General features: G+C 35.3%; 1 protein-coding gene across 5 annotated transcripts in view; it reads left to right on the top strand.

Annotated features, from left to right (window-relative positions):
- NRG1 (neuregulin 1) overlaps positions 1-18837 on the top strand; it is a 1071954-nt gene that overhangs the window by 187573 nt on the left and 865544 nt on the right. The window lies entirely within an intron of this gene.

Genomic DNA, 18837 nt, shown 5'->3' with positions numbered 1-18837 from the left:
AGTTGTATTTGTTTCAGATAAGCCTATTACACCTTTTTTATAAGCAGAAAACTAGCCTATTTGATTTTCTTCAAGAAGTGAATGCCATCTCTACTCTCTGTTTATAATAGACAATAATGGCTACACTAGCATTTCTGCACAACATTGCTAAGGATTCTTGTGGGAAACATTTAAATGAAATACACATACCCATTGTGCATGCTAATGCCTGTCAATCATTGCCAACATTACCTTCTCAGAAGATACCTAACCAGGTTAATTTTTAAAAAATACATAAGAATAAATGATAATATTAGAACGTTTAGCTGGAGCAAGTCATATATGATTATTATTTATTTGAAGTAATTTATATTCAGTAAATTGCCAAATTTTGGTTGTAATAGTCAAAAAAGAGAGGTGCATGATAATTACCTAGAGGTAGGCCATATATGTTATCAACTGGAAAATTGTGAATTAAGTGTCTTAGATGTACTTGTTGCTTAATTATAAATATAATTTCTACAACAAATAGTAATGATTTACGTGAATGTTAAATATTTGTGTTATAAATGAAAACTGCTACTAAGCTAAATAAATTATTGGCATATAACGTCCATTTACACGTTAATATTCTTACCTCTGGCATCATTTACAAATTAATTATGCTGCAAATATATTAATGTTCCACAGTTTGTTCATGTTCGCATCAATATAAGGTTTATTCCATAATAATATAAAATTCAAAGAATTGTAGAACAATTATGTCTGCTTCAGAGAATATAGATTACCTATCTTCTAGTAAAATAACTATAATTTATTTGGATGTCTGCATTTATTGCATCAATTTAAAAAATTATCCAAACTAATATCCTCTCATTTTTGCTAATTGCTAGGGAAAAGAAATCTCTTTAATTTTAATGAAAACATACATTGACCATTAATCATATTATAAAACATAATAACTAACACCTTTGATTGTCAGAGACATTAATAAAGGACTTTACTTATTTCAGTTCAATAAATTAAGTGGTAAAATGTAGGCTGTAACTATGTGATCTTGCTTTCTGCTAAGACCAACCCATCAATGTGCATGTAAAGATGTCTGCTATCAATGTGTAATGGTCTTCTGAACTGAACTTTTGTTCAGTTGTTTGTTGCTGTTTTATTTTCTTTTGTAAACGGTTTAGTAATTTTTAGAGCCTTGAGTACAAGTGTTGGCTATGGTTCTGTAAAACTGTGTGTAGAATATATCGAACACAACTTTGGGTTGTATCTTCAAGGAAAACTACCACATTTAAAGGGGAAATACTTTGTCAAGCTTGTTATCACAGTCAAAATGCCAGCCTCATCCTGAGTAGACTCAGGAAACGGCAACCTGGGGGGCCTGGAAGAATTCTTAGCTTTCTCTAATTTTCTTCTAACGTGGCAAAAACATTTGCGTTCATCTATGGCCTTCTTTTTTTTGTCCTCTAGGCTTCATTGTGCTTCTTGAGCATATTGAGGTTTAACTATTGAACGTGACCCTTACATGAATAATAGGAATTTTTTTCGGTGGTGGTGATTGTTTTGGTTTTTAAATCACATTTTATTGTAATTTCTCTTTAGTGCTTACTGAACACTGAGTTTAATGCAGGCAAGGTTTGTGGTATTCTTATCAATTTTTGTTTTATTTTCTCAAGCTATCACAGTGCCTGATTCAAATAAGTGCTCAAATAAGTATTTATGGGAAGAAAAGAAGGAGGCAGAGGGATGGAGGGAGAAAGAGAAGAATAAACACTAAACGTTCATACTCTTAATTCAAAAAATAGTTGTGGCTTTAACTGATAGAGAACAAAATTCTCTCTCTTTTTTAAGATCCTCGTTTTAGAGAGTTTGCAAACCATTAGCTCATTTTTCTAAGTAAGGAGGAGAAAGAAGTCATAGTACATGAAACTTTAATGGAGGTCTAAGATCATTTAAACTCCTTATTTTGTAAACAAAGCAGCAGAGGCCAAGATTGGCTTCCATATTACTGGGTCGGATCAGAAGTAATATCTGGACTTATGTTTCCTGATTCTTATCCTTGCATTCAAATGTTCTTTCTTTTACATAATGATAACACTAATGATATTTATTCTAGAATATTTTTAAGATATGGATAAGAAATAATCTTACCTCTTAGAAGTAAATATGATTTACTTTAACATTTTGGTTTATATTCTAACCATTTAAAATTGACATTACAGTTTTGTTGATGGCACAGCAATCTTTTAAGTGGTAAAACATAGGGGGAAAGCCAAATATTAAAGAATTATATAGAGAAAAATTAAGAGAGACTCTCATCACATCTTCCTCAATTATATCCTTACCTGTTTATGGCATGGCTATATTCCTTTCTGCACTTTTTCTATGTATAGATACATGCATATAGGTTTATGGTTAGGATGATGAGACAGAAAGAAGCAAACACAATGAAAGGATGTAAGATTTGTTTAATGGCAGAGGAAACAAAAGTATTGAGATAATATAGCACTCCTTACTGTTGGTGTAACATCCAAGCCAACTAAAGACCTCAGAGGGTTGTATACATGTACCAATCCTAGTATTTGATCAGGGCAATGAGAAACCTAACCCAGGTTAGTCACGGGCACAGAATGGCCTCTGCTCAAAAAGCATCCTGACAGTTACTTGAATACTGGTTATAAGCCATCTTGCTTACCAAATTCAAATCATTCAAGTCTTCATCCGTATGTGTTGCAAGCACATACAAACCATTCCTAACACATTCCTAACAGTTTACAGTGAGGTAAAAATCAGTCAGATCTTCATTTGGATTTCCAATAGGATTCTCAAATTTAATATATTTAAGATCCGTCTCTAGATTTCCCTGATCTCAGTGAATAACAATTTCACTTATTCACCTGCTTGGGCCTGAAAACTTGTATTCATCCCTGACCTGCCTATTTATCTCACATCCCACATAGAGTTTCTCAGTGAATCCTTTCAGTTTCATTTTCAAACTCTACATAAAATTTAGCCATTTCTCATCACCTCTGCTTCTATCCCTGTAATCCAAGCAATCGTCATTTTTCCATGAATTGTTAAAGTAGCATCCTAATTAATGCCTCATTTCCACTCATATCACTAATATTTTCTCCACAAAGCTGCTTGAGTGAAATGAAGTCATAATGATAGCAAACACTTTTGTAGCATTGCTGTGTGCCAGGTGCTGATTGAACCCTTCATACGTATTAATATATTTAGTGCTAACATTCATTCATTCATTATTTACTTAATGATTAATTACTTATTTAAATTTATTTGGTTACTAAATTATAAACTTATTTTATAAACTTATATTTTTATTTTTATTTACTACCTTATTTAGTCCTCACAATGAGTTCTATCCTTTTGAGCCTGCATCATTCACATCCATAGTTATTATCTCTTAATAAAAAGAATTCTTTTATTATCATTTTCTAGCTTCTCTTTGTTCTTTAAATTTTTCAGAAATTTGTATATTTTAGTGTTCTTTCCAGAGAACTTTTAATTTATTAAAGTCTAATGATCTTTTTAATTGGTGAATATCTGCTTTATGTCTTTATTATTTCTTCACACGTGTGTGGTTTCTTGAGATGACTACTTAGTTGACTTATTTTCTTAGTCTACTATGTATGGCTGTGTATCTACTTATTTGTTTCAAATGCATCTTTGGCCAAATTTCACAGATTTTGGTAAGTAAAGTTACTTTCATTTCTAGTGGTATGTAATTTCAATATTTATTTTCTCTTTGATGCATGTACCATTTAGAAAATATTTTTTATTTTCAATGTTATGATTTCTTATACATGATTAACTTCAAGTTGCATTTCATATCTATATGTGTATATATGTTTTTTCTGATGTTAATAATGACATACTTGCATGCTTTATGTAAGCTTACATCTGGAAAATGTTTTTCTAGCTTTGAATTTCACATTTTGTATTTAGTTTCAATTGTTTATCTTGCAGAGAGTCTATAGCTTCCATCAAAGAATCTAATTTTTAAGATATAATAAGTGTAGGAGACAATTTAGCCCATTCATGTTTGTTGTAATTCATAATTGCTATATTTACTTATTATATATTTACTTATTATTTCCGTCAGTTTAATTGTTTTTATTTTTATACTTTTTTCCTTGATTTTCTTCATATTTTCCATATTATCATTTTTTTTCCCTTTTTAAAATTGATTGAGATCTTTGTGTTGGTATTGTTGTTTCATCTTTTTTCCTTCACTGAATTTCAAAATTCACTTCTTGTTATTATTTTCCAGGGTAACCCTTAAAGTTTTGGAAAACATATGTATTCATATTTTATATCAATGTCTAGACGTACTTAGTTAATACTAATACATCCCCTTGCACAAAATTTCACCCTTAGGAAACTTTCCCTTTCTATATCATCTCCTTATAAATAACTGGATGTTACATCCAGATTGCCATTTTCAAATTTTGCAACACATACTTTTTAGGTGTAAACAGAAGTCATCTGTTTTCTTTGCTTCCTGCTATTTCATGTTGCCCATGTCTCTGAGTTATTTTTACTTTTGTTTTGGTGCATTAGTTTTCAGGAAATGCCTATAGGTATTAAATTTATGAGCAATTAGATATGCAAAAATTTATTTATCTTTATATTTGAATGATAGTTTGATAGGCTTAAGATTTTAGAATTTTAGATGTTTCTCTGTGGTCCTGTGATGACATTTGTTTTAGCAAATCTCCTTAGAGATAAGATATCAATAACAATCTAATTCCCTTTTATTGGTAAGTACTTGTTTTTATCTCTGAAATATTTAAAAATTTGCTCATTCGGGATCCCTGGGTGGCGCAACGGTTTGGCACCTGCCTTTGGCCCAGGGCGCGATCCTGGAGACCCGGGATCGAATCCCACGTCGGGCTCCCGGTGCATGGAGCCTGCTTCTCCCTCTGCCTGTGTCTCTGCCTCTCTCTCTCTCTCTCTCTCTCTGTGACTATCATAAATAAATAAAAATTTGAAAAAAAAATTTGCTCATTCTTGGAGTTCTTATATTTAATCACAATGTATCCAAGGGAAGGTTATGTTAATCTTCTGTGGTCAAGGGGAATTTTCAATCTAAAGATGTATGCCTTTTCCTTTAGCTTGAAAATATACCTGTTCTCTTGTTGGATTATTTCCTCTTATCCATTACATTTTGTACTCTAATATCTTAATAGACTCATGTTGAAATTCCTATTTACATTCTCTGTCTATCTTAACTCTTTTTTTTATACTCTTCACCTATTTATCTGTTTGTTCTGTAATCTGGGAAAACCTCAAGGACCGAAATTATACCTCATGAAGTCTTTACCAGTCACTCTCTATTACTTATCCTATTTATAATTTTTTTACTTTAGAGTGATTATATATTTTATTATTAAATATGTTTACTTATTTATTTATTATACTTGAGAGAGACCACAGAGGGAGAGGGAGCTGCAGACTCACTGCTAAGCAGGAAGCCCAATGTGGGGGTCAATCCCAGGACCTGAGATCATAACCTGAGCTGAAGGCAGATGCTTCACTGACTGACCCACCCAGGCGCTCCTAGAGTGATTAAGTTTTTAATATTTCTTTTTTTCTTTTTAATATATACTGATTACTTTTTCCTATGGATTGTGGGATCTTATTAAATCCCTTAAGATAGTTAATTATTTCAATTTCAAAAATTTTTTCTACTTCTTTTATTTATTTGAGAACTGTTTTTTTCTGCTGTTGGGTTGGTGTGGCAGAGGTAAGTCATGCATCTTGAAACCCCATTTCACTTCTTTTACTTCAGCCTCCCCTGTAGTTAAATAGGCCATACTGGATTTTGGCCAGTAAAATGAGAGAAAAGTCATTTATATCATTTCTGGGCCTTGCTCCTAAAATACTCTCCAGGGAGGATGTGAAGAAGAGACAGCGTGCCTTCTCCATGTTCTCATCACTTGATTGCTGGCAGGATACAAAGAATCCAGTGGAAGACTCTGAGTCATACAGGTTGGCAGAGCTGCTAGATATAGGATACTGGATCTCTGAATGACTGTGGACAAAAATCTCCATTTCTATCTCACCTCCTACCAGCCTGCAATGGACTGTGATGTATGGGAAAAATAAACTTTACTAAGCCATTAATAGTTCTATGTTATGTCTTTCAACAATTAGTCTATTTCGAGTAATATGTTTGCTTGCCTCACTTTCTTGCTGTTATTATTCCTCATGTATTTGTTGGTATTTGGTTTTATGTTTATATTTGTCATTAGGGTCTAAATAGCACTTTGGTTTTATTCTTTTAATATTTCTATTTATGAACCTGCCTCTCGTGGTTGAAGAGAAAGAGCAGGAGATTTAGCCAGGTGATGCATACAAAAAGCATGCTTTCTGGGTTTGGGAGTGCCTAAATGCTCTACTTTTCTAACATCAGTGCTCCTTTTTAGAATTTCCTGGGGTCAGAACTCTCCATCCAGCGCTTCTGCTTTTAACTTCAGTCTCATGAATCCAGCTGCCTACTCAGTACCTTCAACTCAGATGTCTAATAGGCCTCTCACTCAGAACAAATCCCAAACTGAACTCCTGCCACAGGGCAGGTCTGCTTCCTTCCTAGAGCCCCCATATCAGAAGTGATGATACGATTCACTCTGTTACTCATGTCAACCTCAGATTCATCCTTGTATCCTCCCTTCCTCCTACATTCTACACCCAGTGCAGGAGCAGTTCTGCAACTTCTATCTCTACCTTCACACAAGGTATTTGACCACCTCTCACTGCTCCCCAGTTACATCCCCAATCCAGGTCACCATCATCTTTCACCTGTTCTAGGGGAGCACCTCCAATATGGTCTCCTGGCTTCCATTCTCTGCACTCTGTTTATTAACTACTCAGCAGCCTCAGAGAATTTTTTAGAACATAAATAAAGTCATATCACTTCTTACAAAATAACACAAAACTTTTCTAGTGGCTTTCTAATATACTGACAATAAAATCCAAACTCTTTAGCCTAACCAGAATGGTCTTACATTGTCAAACTCTCGTTTACTTTTCTGAGTTTGTTTTCTATCATTTTTGTTTTTGACCCTTGTGTTCCGTTCATACCAGCCTTCTTGTGTTTAGAAATTAAGTTCCCATGTCAGGGCTCTTGTACTTTCTGTTTCCTCAGCCTCAAACTCTCTCTTTAGGTATCACTTTAATTGGGTCTCCAACCAAAGAAAAGAATTACTCTTTATGTAATTATAATCCACTGTCATTCATTTTCTGCTTTTCCTTCCCTGTTATTTTTTGTTTGTTTGTTTCATAGCACATAACACTGCCTGGTGATTGGTATAGGTTGGCTGGTTTGTTTTTGTTCTTCCTTACTAGAATGGAAACATAACTAGGGTGGGAACTTGACTGCTTTTTCATCAGGGTATCTCCAGGGACGCTGAACTATGTTATCTAGTGGGTGCGGAGGAAATACTTGTTGCATGATGCAGTATGTGTAAGGATTGCATGAAGGTTTTGCTTTCCTGTGAATGTTGGCATCAGATAGTTCTTTTCTTTATTTCTCCTCTGTTGTCTTTAGGAGCTTCTGAATGTCTGAAGCTCTATGGTGGTTCTCTCTATATTCTGGCTAGGAGCCTTCTCAAGGCAGATGGTTAACTTTATTTAGAAAGTGGGTTTCAGGACTTAATTCTAGTGATGAATTCTGTGGCTGCTAGTCACAGAATAAACAAAGGCATGGGAGAAGGCATCAAACTCTGCCAGCTGTTCATACAGTGGTCCTTTCATAATTATCCTTGTTATTGCTTCTTGAGTCTGTGGATTGGTTGACTCTGGGAGTGGCATGTTTCTTGTAGAGCTTTATCTGGAGTTTCCTTAAAGAGATTTGATCTTTCTTTTTTAAAAGATTTTATTTATTTATATGAGACAGAGAGAGAGAACACAAGCAGGGAGGAGGGGCAGAGGGAAAGGGAGAAGCAGACCCTCCCCTGCCCAGAATAGGAACCCAATATGGGGCTCAATCCCAGCACTCTGGGATCATGACCTGAGCCTAAGGCAGACTCTTAACCAGCTGAGCTACCCAGGCACCTCATGATCTTTCTTATAGTATATTTTTCCTGTATAAGTTTGGGCTTTGATTTCCTCTGTTTCTTCATTAGTTGATCCATCTACTTTAAAGATTGTTCCCCCTCCCCAAATTTCTTATTATTTATAGATAAAAATTTTCCAACAACGTTGGTATGAACTTATAAAATATGGTTTTTCCTAATTTCAGTGAGATTTGGGATAGGAGAAGAGATGTGTATGTTTAGTCTACCACTTAAATTCTATCCCATGTGGCTCTACTGCTTGCTATTGGTCTTCTGTTTTGTTTTTGTGGCTTACTAAATGTAGCTAGAGATCCATCTTTGAATCACTATTTTTATTTTATAGTATTTGTTCTATTCCTTCTTGTATTTTATAGTACATAGAAAATGTGCCTCTGATCAGAATATTATCTTTGGAATAGGTTTGAGGGTGGAGAAATTTACTAATAGAAGAGACTTTTGCAGTTTAACAAAAGAGCTATAAGTGTTCTTAGTACTGAAATGACATACACATTAATTAGACTGCTATATAGTCCTACGGATTGCCTGTTTTTCTTGCCATATTAATCCATATGTTGAAGAAGTACCTCAAATTCTGTGTTATTAGCAAGATCTTGTATCCTTCTACCCCTATAGCAATTTCTCTAAGCTCTGGTCATTTCTGCTACTTTGGAATCTAAAACTGTTTCATGACTTCCTAGATAGAAATAGATTATGTGGGAGCTTAGAGTATCACATACTCCCCATATATAACAGCTGTGAAATTTCAAGCTTTAGAATGGATTATAGGATATTTTTGAACCTTGATAGAATGTAGGATTAGTTGCTTAAATATGGAGTATTAAAGACTGCGAATGTTTAAAAAGCTTGATCTTGGAATTCATTAGAAAAGCAAAAACGAATACAGTTTTAGGGGTTAGTGTGCGTGAAGGTCACCTGGAGGACTTTTTAAAGCACAAATTGCTGGGCTCCACCCTTAGAGTTTCTGATGTACTGTTTGGGTGGGGCCTCATAATCTGTATTGCTAACAAGTTCTCAGATGATGCTGATAGTCTGTGGATGACACTTAGAGAACTGCTGAACTAGAGTAGCCTCCCAATAGGGATTTCTAGGGACAGTAAGCTTAGCGGTAATTTTTTTTTTAAAGATTATATTTATTTATTTGAGAGAGAGCACAAGTAGGGGCAAGGGAAGAGAGAGAAGCAGACTCCCCACTGAGAGTAGAGCCTGTCTTGGGGCTTGATCCCAGGACCCTGAGCTTATGACCTGAGCCTAAGTCAGACACTTAACTGACTGAGCCACCCAGGTGCCCCTTAGTGATCATTTCTTGTTCTGATTATTATTAAACCTGATTATTTAATGTATGAAGTTTCCAGACTATTTTCTCCTTCCTTCCCTCTTTGCCTCACAACTACCCTTTTCTCCCTGTTTCTCTTTCCCCTTCCCCCTATTCCTCTCTTCACCTTTTCCACCCTTCTTCTCCTCCTTCCTTTCTCTCCCTCCTTCATCTTTTTTCTCTATTCTTTCTCACTCCTGGTGCCTTGCTTCTTGAGCATTGTATTACTTTAGATTGTTGATTCAAGTTCAGGAGAACCAAAAGGCAAGGTAGTAGAATGAAATCCAGACATTAGAGATTGAAATTTGGGACTCATGGGTGGCTCAGTGGGTGAGTGTCTGTCCTGGGATGCAGTCCCACATCGGGCTTTCCCCAGGGAGTCTGCTTCTCTGTCTGCCTATGTCTCTGCCTCTCTCTCTGTCACTCATGAATAAATAAAATCTTTAAAAAAAGAGATATTGAAATTTGTCACTAAATTGGGTGTAGCAATGATCTATTCATCCATGGTCCAACTACTCTGATTATCAAAAATACTTGAAAATTAATAGACTTGCATGATTTTTTTTCAAATTGGACATTATAAACTCTACTGATAAGACTGAAACAAAAAAATGAAAAAGATCTGAATCTATCATTTCCTTTTCCAAGTTCTTTTTACTTTCTTCTGCCCACAGCTGTCCCTCATGGCTATACTTTATGTTGTAATTTATATTTTGATTATTTTTTAAAAGATTTTATTTATTTATTTATGAGAGACACAGAGAGAGGCAGAAGGAGAAGCAGTCTCCATGCAGGGAGCTGACGTAGGACTCAATCCCGGGTCTCCAGGATCACAACCTGGGCTGAGGGTGACGCTAAACCGCTGAGCCACCCGGGCTGCCCATATTTTGATTACTTTTATACGTGTTCTATACATATACTTCTATACATATTTGATTATTTCTATACATATACATTTATATTTTGATTACTTCTATACATGTTTTGATTACTTCTATACATGTCATTGCTCTTTGTTGAAATTGTTAATATTATATATTTTGTATATAAGCAAGTATGAGCATTGCCAGTTCTTGATAAGAGTTAGTGGCTACCTATTACATTAAAACAACATAGAATACTTTTTACAGTGAATGCTTTAAGTCACTTGGTATTATACAATTTTTATTTTCTGACAAGAAACAGCTGTACGTGATGAAACAGTGTGTTGCCACTTTTATCACCGACTATGCTGCTAGGATTTTCCTAACTGCTTCAGCCCTATTATTTCACTTAAATCTTATAACAGTTCATCAAAGTAATGATCATCATTACTCCTCATCTCCTCTTTTGCGTATTAATAAACCGTTTCAGAAGGGTTGTCACTTTTAAAGTTTACGTACTGGTTAAAAAGCAAAGTTTGGGTTTTGTCCTCAGATCTTATTCCAAGAATAATGTTTTTAGCTCCATAGAGTTTTATTTATTTATTTATTTTTTCATAGAGTTTTATTTAGATATAAATTGCAAAATGTAGCTGGAGCCAATAAATATGGCATAGAATATACCTGGTGTGCACCTGACCTTATCCAGCATCCGTGGACTTGTTCTAGCTGTAGATGTCTTCCTGGCACAGTAATCCGGCAGACCTTACTTACTTGTCTTCACCCCCTAGCTGTGTGGAGTAAAGCTTGCCATGTCTTCATTCTGGTGTGCAGCATGAGTCAGACTGCTACTACTCTCTGGACCTGGGCTCCTTCACTGGCTGTTTGACCTAGGCAAAGTTACTGAAGCTCTCCAGGCCTTACTTATTCAACTGTGAAATAGCATTATTGGGAGGGTAAAAGCACTTTGTAGATTTGTTGGGAGACCTAAATAATATAATCTATGTGAAAGCATTTAAAGATTTATTTATTTATTTGTGAGAGATAGAGAGAGAATGTGAGTGTGGGGAGGGCTAGAGAGTAGAGACTCACACTCCATGCTGAGCGAGGAGCTGGTCGGAGGCTTGATGCCGTGGGCCTGAGATAATGACCTGAGCCAAGAGTCAAGATCTTGACTGACTAAGCCACCCAGGTGCCCTTCATAAGAAAACATTTAACACAATCTTTGGCTCTTAGTAAGTAAGCATTAAATATTAGATGTTAGAGTCAGATTAGTAAATTAATCATAAAATATTTTGTTAAAAGTTATTTTGAGTGTTTATTAGGAATAATATATGATATGTAGCACTGGCTGTGTTTACTCTTATAAGTAATAAATAATACCTTTGGGGCAGACATATACTGTATCTTCCAAATGTTTCTTCTTTATTTAATGTTTCTATTTATTGGCAACATTCTTAAAGCCTATTTGCATGAGAGTAAAATTTAGGCTATAGTAGTTAAGAGAGCCAATTTTTCTGGCTCTGCTCCTACCCAAATAGTACCCTCTGCAAGTATCTTCTCTCCTATTATTCCTGGACCCCCCAGAATAAAAAAAAAAATTCCATTTTCCACTCTTCCTGTCCTGGATTCTCATTTTCATATCTGTGGAGGAGTTTGTTACCCCGGGTTAGGGCACCAGTGTGCTTGTTCTGGTTTTGATGTCTGCAAATGGTGCATGTTTGGTTTTGATGCACTCATGCCACTGCCTGTTACATTTGAAGCCACAGTGACACTTTGTGTTTAGTAAAGAAACATCACAAGGTTTTATCTGTAATTATATTACCCCTTTTCCCTCAGACTTAGGGGTGAGTGTGTGAACCTGGGCCAGAGATGTGTCCCTCTGCCAAAGGAACCACTTGTCCTAAGCCCTGGCTCATTTTTCTGTGTCATGCTTGTTTATTTCTACTCGTTCTTTCTTTGACCACTCTGTGATCCTTAGGCACATCTGATACCTGAATTCCAACATAATTATTACTTAGATGTTAAGATTAAATCTCTATAATTCTTCTTTCTTTTCTCCCCTAACTAAGTACCTTCAGGAAAATAGAGAAGATCTCAACTTTTAAAAAACTTATAAGTATAGAAGTTTGTATTATATTATAACCTTATATTGACCAAGCTGTCCTGATAGGTTTTACATGTGTATCATTCTCTAAAGTTTTAAAAAATAATCTGGAGCATATTATTCCCTTGGTCCTTACTTCATGAACTAGACAAGGTGTGGGTATTGAAATTCTAAGTTTCAGGAAGTTTTAATGATGTTCCCAAGCTGAGTCAGCTAATAAAGAGGAGAATCAGGACTAGAAATTCGGTCTTCTGGCTCCATTTGACCTCTGAGGCTTGTGCTGTTCTACAAGGACGTTGTTAGAAGAAATGCCAAATGAATGCCATTGCCTTTTTTGTTCTAAACAAAGCCCTGTTAAGTGTTTTGTTGACATTCTTCCTAATATCTATAAAAAATTTATATTTTTATTCACCTGCTGATTGATTTAAATGTTATGTAAATGAAGTTCCAAAAGTCAGAAGATAAGCTATAAATATATTTAAGATTTTTTTTTGTATGAAAAAATAAAAACACTAGATCTGAAAGCGGACTGTCCCCTATTAGAAAATATTCTATAGGAGCTACTAGTCATATGGTTATATCTTTTGGCAGAGCAATTCTTGCATGAAGTCTCAATCAAAGCAGACAGAGCTTCCCCAAGGCCTAAAGAACTTGCTAAATACTGTTGAACAAAATAACAACAATGAAACCGTGGGAGCAATTCTGTGTTAGGGACACCTAAGAATGTTGTCTCTAGCATTTCAGCACTTCTCATCTTGAAACAAGAGTTTTGTTTGCCTCTGTCATTTTCTGTTATCTCATGTAGGCTTGTGATGGAGTGCTGGGCCTTGCACTGAAAGTCAGAAGAGGAGTCAGTTAGTAGGTGATACACCAGGTGCGTTCTATTGACATGACCGATTACAGAGGATCAGAAGCGCTCTACTACATGCTCCTGCTTTTCTCCTAGCCTCTGAAATTAGTGAATCAGGCCCACTGGTAGGGTCACTAAGCTATCATAATTTTTATTACGAGTGCGAAGTCAGAACATATGGAGATCATTTGCATTTGAATGAGGGAAAACATGCTGTTAAATAGATTAGAAAATCTCTATATTTACATTTTTCTTTGCTTAGAATAAATCAATGTACAATGTATTAGAGCCAGGAATATCTCTCTTTCCAGTTGATTCTTCATTCTTTGTTTAAACTTTCTCAGAACTGAGGCTTGTGATGAAAAATAGAGCTATTTTCCTAATACAAAAAAAAAACAAAAAAAACACCAAAAAACAAAAAAAAAAACACTATGCACCCTGCAAAAAAAAAAAAAAAAAGTTGTTCCTTTTAAGTTGCATTCCATGTAAATTTGACATGTTTTAAATTTGTATAAGCTCATTTACTTTAAACTCAGTCTCATCATCTGAAATTCCTTTTATAAGATTACAAAGAACACTTAAATTATAAATGTTATATATTCATTCCTTAGAGAATCACCCTTATGCCCAAATAATATTTAAAATTTTTAATCAATTTCAATAGACTTACTTCTTCTAAATATTTTTTTGAGGGAGAGAGAACTGATATTTTGGAACAATCACTGATTTTGGTGTTACTGTTTTTGTGCCTGCAAATAACTGATTCCCAGGGAAGCTATTAGAAAGTTATTTATCAAGCCTGCCTCAAATTAGACAAAAGGGAAAAAGAAAAGTAAAGTCAACTTGCATCAATTTCTGAAGTCTATACCCATGACATTGACGAAGAGCCCTCAGTGTCTGCTTTGTAATTTACTAATTAGTACATATTTATAGGTGCTAGGTCAAGCTAAATTGGGATGATTTTTTGACAAGATTCAATCTGGATTCATAAAAAACAATTTTTATATTTTAAGCCTTTTTCTGACAAACAGATTTGATGGCATTGCATACCTACTATGTGAGGAAAGCAGTATCCTCACATTTTATCTAGCATTATATATTCTGTTTATTGTTGAGATTTTTGTGAGGAATTCTGCGATGATTTAAATACAAAATAAAATCTATTAGATATTCCTGAAAAATATGCTGTAACATCTTTTTTAAAAGACAGTTGAACTCCTAGGCTCAGCATAGTGTCAGAGTTCAGTGATATAGCATGGCCTATACATCCAATTTTGGATAGGTGCTTTGTGCTTTCTGTTTAAAATAGTGTATATTTCATATAATTCTCACTTTGTGTTTATTACTAACCAGATGTTCCTAATGAAAGTAACTTATTTTCCCCACATTTCAGCAAATTGTTCCTATCTTCAACTTCCTATATAATTGTTAGATACTGAATTTGGCAGTGAATCATGAATGAGAAACCTCACCCTATACAATGGCCAGTTTCTTTCTTTTTTCTTTCAAATCTTAGTAAGGGTTCTTTTTTAAAAAAGGAAAAGAATAATTTAAGTGATCAGAACAAATTTCTTCCCTCTAAAAATGAAACAACTCAGCCTCGCCTCATGTAAGCTGACATTTCCTCATTAGCCTCTTAACTGTTCACATGATAAAGGGTTTAAGTTACAGGATTATTAGATAATAATAAAGCATATAGGAAAAAAATTCAAGATAGTATTGAATCCTCATAGTTCCACTTCTTATTTTGTCACTTCCCATTTCTTATCTCTATACTCCTCTTAACCGGTTCTCTGCAACGTGTCCAATAAACTGTGCTTTCAAGATAACTGGGCCAGAAAGCAGCGATGCCTTTGGGAGTCATAAGTGATATTTCCTTTGTGTGATAGATGGTGTTAAGTTTATATGTGTATCATATGCTATTAGGACATATGAGATCTCTGGATCACAGAGTAGATTGTTTATTACACAACATCTTAGTCCTACTTTCCCAAGCCCTAGTCCCTGTGGAGTTTTATGATTAGGACCAGATATCCTTCTACACATGCAGCACTGTTGTACCATGTGAGAGGAATCCTAACATCATGAAAGTTGGTGCTTACATAGGGAATCTGGCACATCTACCCTGCCTTACCTCCACAGAAAGAAAGACTTTTATTCTGTTATGCAAGCAAATGACTCTGAGAGAGAGTGGAAAGATGTCTTTAGGCTTTATTTCATGAGCAAATAGCTTCAGAGAAAATACATCTTTAAATCTTTCCAGAACAATTTCCTATCTCTAACTTCTAAGGGATATTTGCCGTTCAATCATCCTTTAATCAAACTTGCCAATACTCTTTGCTAAGAAGCTCTAGATCATACAAAAAATGTGAAAATAGTCACCAAGATGTCTTTCAACAAATGGTACCTGCTGTAGCATTATGTAATATTTTAGAAATGGTTGGTAGGGATCGAACTCATGAACTTGAATTATGAGCTTTTGGAACTTATCTAGACCAGTTAGCAATAGAAAATTTATACATTTTATGAGAAAAAAATTAGTCTGTAAGTTAATGATTAGACACAAGACATGAATATCCCAAGTCACTTGGGGTTTTTATGTTTTGTGTAACCTATCTTACAACATAGATTCTAGTTCATGTTGTCTGGTTATATAAGTAGTCATTAGACATTTTTTTTTTAGAAAAAAAAAGATTTATTTATTCATGAGAGACACAGAGAGGCAGAAACATAGGCAGAGGGAGAAGCAGGCTACCTGTGGGGAGCCTGATGCAGGACTGGATCCCAGAACCCCAGGGTCGCACCCTGAGCCAAAGACAGACGCTCAACCACTGAACCACCCAGGTGTCCTGTCATTAGGCCTTCTAGAAGCAAAATCAAGCTCAATGTGAGTCAAGAGTAATATGTGGTGTTATAACAAATCTTTTAGTGCTCTAGTCCAGTGTGATGGGTTTCATACCTTTGTAATATGCTTGTGATTCTCAAGTCCTTAATGCTTCAGTTATTGAATGAAAGATGCACTGTGTATTTGCATGCCAAAGGTAACTACCTCCAGTCTCTGGAATAAGAGCCAGACTCTTCATCACTTATGATAACTGTCATGAAATTATAAGCATCATGGCTATTAGCAATCCCTAAATAATTCTATTCCCACTATGGTAGAGTTAAGTCTGTGGTGGAGTTTAAGATCTTTTTTTGGTTATCTGATTTTCAAAGACAGTTAAGGGAGCATTTGAAAAGCTTTTGTTTGGCACATGCCAATTTAGTGGGAGCACTTTTGGAATGTTAGTCCTTTTTGGCAGTTTTTAAAACTGATGCCCACAATTATTTCACATTTTTGATACTTGTCTGATCCTTCACTTGAGGGGAAAATGCAGTATTTGTCAGGTTTTTCAGAGGGTAGTGTGATGAGTCTGATGTACTTGAAAAGATACTCAGCGGGAATCCAAATACACTTATGTCATTTTTATGTGTTAGAAACTAAGAAGCATGAATTATCACTTTTCTTAAAGTCTTTACAGTGTCAAAAGGATGTTTGTTAAGAGGGGTTGTGGGAATCATTGTTTTGAAGTGCATCTAAAATTAGAAACTTGGCTTATGTGTATTATTTTGTCTGCCAGTTTGAGCTTTTTCATATTTATCCCAAGTATAAAAAAAAGTTCCACTTTTCTTTTGTATATATGCAGTGTATACTTGCATTTGACCAATGTGAAGCCCCATTTCCATGACCGATAGAGGGAAATTTTCATAGTTTTAATGAGATTTGGGGCATAATATTTTCTTTCAAGTTTCTGATTGTGCATGTTAAGCAAAGCTAGAGTAGACCATGATCATCTAAAATATTCCCAAGCAAGTTTCCTTTGTAAAAGAATATCTTCTCAAACATTTACCTGAAGTCTACCATGGATTGGGTATAACTCATCAGGACTCCCTCTTAGGAGAACTAATTACAGGATAATTATTGAAGTTACATTTGATTCTCCTTATATGGATGCTCAGATACCTTCCTTTCTATAACCAACAAGTTCTTATTTTGATGAGTGTTTGGAGAGATGGTTGTACCGATAGATATATGTTGTAGTTTGGAGGCTCCTCAGGTAAAGTACCTGTCCTTTCACTTCCCTGTTCTAGATCTGACACAACTGTGGCTATCCATCTGCATGTAGAGAGTTAGCAGTGGAATTGGAAGGACCTTCGGAAGGAAGGGAAATGCCAGTAACCCATCAACTCACATTTGCTCATAAGTTTATCTATACATGCCATGAAGAGTAGTCTGAATATAGAAGCAGACAGTGAATGTTGGGGGCGTAAGGTGCTTCAAAGGAAGGAAAAGGCTCTAGGACCTCAACCTAAAGCTCTGAGGGCCCTCAGCCCCTAAGGAGGGTGAAGGTGGCCTCATAGAAATATGACCTACAGACAGGCACAATGTCTTAGAGATTAAGACATATGGATAAGTTAAAGTATTAGAATATAAAATGATCAATTATTTCTGTTATTTTTAGCTTTGGAGACCATAATATAATTATTTGGATCAAAATAGAGACCAATTAGATTTTTGGCTAACAGTACTTTTGGAGTCACTTGATACAAGAGCTCCCTGGCTTCTTTGTGGAATGATTTTATTTTTTATTGTGTGTGTGTGTGTGTGTGTGTGTGTGTGTGTGTGTGTTTATGCATAGTGAGATCTTTGGAGAGGATGTTAACACATCTCTGTTTAAAGGAACTATTATAAAGCCTTTATTTAAGAATAGCTAAACTTTATGGAGCTTAAATAAAGCTAGGCAGGATGTGTTGCTTCATCGACTCCTTGTAAGAAAACTGATTAGGTAGGTACCCCCATCTCACAGATGAGGAATTCAAGAGAGCTAAGAAAGTTGCCCAAGGTCACATAGGTAAGTAGAAATCAGCACATGAACTCATTACTTGAATAGAGAAACCATATTTTCCTTAATTATGTGTAAGTTTTGATAGACTAATGCTGTGGTAACAAATGTCCCTCACATCTCAGTGGCTTGCACAAATACAGAATTCTTTGAGTCCTATGTGTGTCATCTGTAGTTTTGCCCCTTGTGAACTTCACTCTGAGGCCCAGCCTGGCCCATTGTTAACTACTTTAAACACTGCTGCTCTTGTGGCAGAGGAAGAGACTGTGAGTCCTGAAGCCTCTACCCAGAAGTCACATGTGCCACTTCTGCTCACATTCTGTTGATCTAAACAAATCCAATGGAAAAGAACCCACACAACCCAAATACTTGACATCTATAGGTTGAGGAAATAGACTTCTTCCTCAGGGAGGGGCAATGAATATTCGTGAACAGCAATATCAAAATAACCTGGATCTTCCCAATCATATTAGAGACTTCTGAAAGGCAGTGTGGTTTTTATTTCATTTTATGTAATAGATTCGCATTTAAAGTAAAAGGCAGGCCCTAGCTTCAAGAACATGAAATAATAATTTAATATAGGAACCAAAACAAATGCAGAGTTCTTAATTCTTGTTCCTACACTTTTGTTTTGGAAGTCTAGATTTTGGTTTCATATGCAGATTCATTAGAAGAAGGTGTCTTGTTTTGCAAATAGAAACAGTCTCAGGAGACAAATAACAATGGCATGAGAAATTTATGAAG

This window comes from Canis lupus, chromosome 16 (assembly GCF_003254725.2).
Source record: "Canis lupus dingo isolate Sandy chromosome 16, ASM325472v2, whole genome shotgun sequence".
Taxonomy (NCBI): Eukaryota; Metazoa; Chordata; class Mammalia; order Carnivora; family Canidae; genus Canis; species Canis lupus.
The sequence above is the reverse complement of the archived record's forward strand: the minus strand, read 5'-3'. Positions and strand labels throughout refer to the sequence as shown.